At 36.6% G+C, this 3,486-nt stretch overlaps 1 long non-coding RNA gene across 1 annotated transcript; it reads right to left on the reverse strand.

Annotated features, from left to right (window-relative positions):
* Positions 1-552: 552 nt before the first annotated feature.
* LOC121791365 lies at positions 553-1,989 on the reverse strand. The gene is made up of 2 exons (XR_006048554.1): positions 1,774-1,989; positions 553-767 (listed from the first exon to the last, which is right to left on the reverse strand). It is a non-coding gene; the product is annotated as an uncharacterized LOC121791365 (long non-coding RNA).
* Positions 1,990-3,486: the final 1,497 nt, after the last annotated feature.

The raw sequence follows: 3,486 nt of genomic DNA on the forward strand, positions 1-3,486 counted from the left end.
AATGTTTGGCCGGAGTTGAATTCATACCCTTTGGGTTTAGCAATCCATGGAGCTAGGTTGTAGTATCGACTCACAAACGAAACCATCACCAATGCCAGTGAGTTATAATCATTCCCCTAGGGTTTAGCAATCCATGGGGTTAGGGCATATTACCAACACATGCATAAAATTTCGCTTTCTATTGTGTGTTTTGGATTTTATACATGAAATAATGTACGAATATAGTCTTACAATGTACATTTTCGTACATTATTTACAAATTAATGACTACATTAGTTATGACTTGTATATACATCTTCCAATTTTCTATTACAAAGGTACATTATTATGTCACAAAAATGTAGTAGTTTAATGTATATTTTTTGGTCTATTTGTTTCGGTCATTTTGGTAATGTACATATTTATGGTTTTAATGTACAGTACTAGTATGTAATAATGTATATTGTATTATACACTTTTTATTTAATGTGTAACTGATCTCACTATTTTTACTACATTTTTTTGTACCTGAATGCTCCAAAGAATTAAAGCAAATCGTTGATCAATATTTCAAATCAAAGCATATATTAATTATTATAAATATGAATTAATGTACTTTCACGAATCATATAATGCAACTTAACAAATGAACTAATCTCACATAGTATAGTACAACACATAATAATCTAGCACATCTTTGGACATCTTTAAAGCTAGTCGTTACGCTAATGCAATGGGCATGTCATCATCAAAGTCATCCTCGTAATCGATTCTTGCACTCTTTGAGCCTATTCAGAAACACATACACTGATTATTATAAATGTGAAATTAATGTACTTTCACGAAACATATAATGTAACTTAACAAACGATATAATCTCACATAACATACTACATCACATAATAATATAGCACATCATTACCAAATAATGTAAACAACATCGTGAATAATGTAACCTAATGTCAGTAATAATACAACAAACACTACAGCAATACAGAGTAGTGTGTCACGGTAGTTACAAATAATGTAACATTGTGCTACTGGTTGGTACTACATACTAGCCCCATGGATTGCTAAACGGAATGGATATAACTTCTTGCCATCATCAAACATATTATAATCTACATTGCTCCGTAGGAGACATACATTAAAATAATGTACATAATTGCCTAGATAATGTATCACATATAGAGTAATCAGATGATGTACACTTGATAAGCGTATAACGTATCTTAAAATCTACAAGAACTTTTTGGTATCTTTTTTGGTGCGAAAGTTTCGCTATAGCATAGGAGTGCCAAATAACGTAAATAATGTAATTTATTGTATAAATAATGTAACAGAACATGATGTAGTCAGATAATCTTTTAATGTACATTGCATAATACATTACCATTAATGTAGAATCTGGGTATAAAACAATGTACAAATTGCTAGAAACACAAATTGCTTGAATAGGCTACCAATGTAGATGCTTCAAGCAATAATCGAATCAATGATGATGAACAACAAAGATAAACCGACAAAATTCGACGCAATCAGATACAATTTAGAGCCCAAATCGACCACCAAATCAGCAACCAGCCCTAACCAACAGTACATTACAGACGTAATTAAACAAGAATTTAAAATGCCAAAGAAGAGGGAAGGTTTAGGGAGAATGTAAGCACTAAATAAAATGTAGACCCCAACGAATTAAAAACTAATGTTGACGTAAAGATTCGAAACAATATTAATGGGTAATGCAAATCTGTTTCCCCAATGTAGACCCAACAAATTTTGACCGATGATTACCTTATTTCAGTCGAAGGACGAATCGATTTGGAGACGAGCGATGGAAATTTAGGGCGAAGGATAAAAAGGGCGATTTTTGGCTTCGATTAAACAGCAAAACAAGATCGGTGTTTGCTTTGGTCTGATTTGCGCCGTGTTTCCGGGTTCAGTCGCCGTGTTTTCTTGATCGGTGGCTGAAAAATGAGGGGGTTAGGGTTTGGGTAGAAGGGGAAAGAGAATAAATCTCACCCATATAAATAAATGATCCAATGGTTGATGTTAGAGCATCTCCAGTAAGACTGGACGTCAAATAGCCCTCACATAGCCTTCACACTGCCACATCATCAGCACTACAATTCTCCTGCCACATCAGCTTGCCACATCAACTGGACATCAAATAGCCCTCACATAGCCTTCACACTACCTATCCACATCACTAATAACAAATATATAATTTAATTTACACTCGTATCAACATACGGAATTTAATTTACGAGACAAATACGGAAAATTCGAATAATAATATTAAAACTTAAAAAGTACATTAATTTTAAAAAGTAAAACAAAATCACTCCTCGCCGCCGTCCTCGTCTCCGTCGTCGCCCAGCGCTTCTTCAGCGCTTTAAAAAAGTAAAACAAAAAAATTTTAAAATCTGACGCCCGTTTGACGCCGAATAGGGGTCCTACAATGGCGCCGTGAGGATCGGTGTCGGAACCGGCGTCATCGAGTGAATCGGCATGGCCACGCCGATTTTGACGCCGATTTCGCCGACGCCGGTTCCAATGGTTCGGCGTCAGAACCGGCGTCGGCGAAAATTCGACGTCGCGATTTTGACGCCGGCATTGGAGATGCTCTTAGAGCATCTCCAGTGGGCGGACATCCCACTATGACATCCACTAGGACATCCCAAAAACAACTCCTGCCACGTCACTAGGACTTCCCATCCCACTGCCACGTCACTAGGACATCCCCTGCACAATCCGCCCTTCCCATCGCCCTTCCCACTAGGACATCCCGCAATTAAAAAAAATCATACATTTACAAATAAAACAATTAACATTTACGGAAATAAAATTTGACCGAGAATACGAACGGGAAAAATTAACAACTTCATCGGAAAAAACATACATGATTTGGAAAAAAAAAAATTTAAAAACGGGACGTCCGACTGGACGCCACAATGGCGGACGTCCACCCGCCCGTCGCGCCGATGTCCGAGGACACCCGACGTCCTCACGGGACGTCCGTATCCGACCCTAAACGCCACAATAGCAGACGTCCCGGTCGCACGTCGCGACGTCCGACCGGATGTCCGACCGGACGTCCGCCATTGGAGATGCTCTTAGTGTTATGTTTAACACTAAGGGGTCAGGACCTTAATGTACCCCTTAAACAGTAGTATATATCAAATGCTAGTAGCAATAATTGTTAGGTCAAATTGGCCTAATCTCAAATTACAAGAGGTCAAATTATAATTATAATAATTTTAAAAGGGTATCTAATTACAACTACAATATTAATATTTTTTCTCAATTTATCACATATTTTTGTATTTTAAGAAAATTGTGTATGACATGAAGTCGAAATTAATGTTTTTTTAGCAAATTTATACTACCATTCACAAAAGTCATTAGTTTTAGTACGAAAATATGAAATATAAGATTACATTAAAATGTTTTGGCTTCTAAATTATACAGAATTTTCCTCAATAATCGAGATGATAATTGACAAAA

Source organism: Salvia splendens, unplaced genomic scaffold (genome assembly GCF_004379255.2).
Source record: "Salvia splendens isolate huo1 unplaced genomic scaffold, SspV2 ctg790, whole genome shotgun sequence".
NCBI lineage: Eukaryota > Viridiplantae > Streptophyta > Magnoliopsida > Lamiales > Lamiaceae > Salvia > Salvia splendens.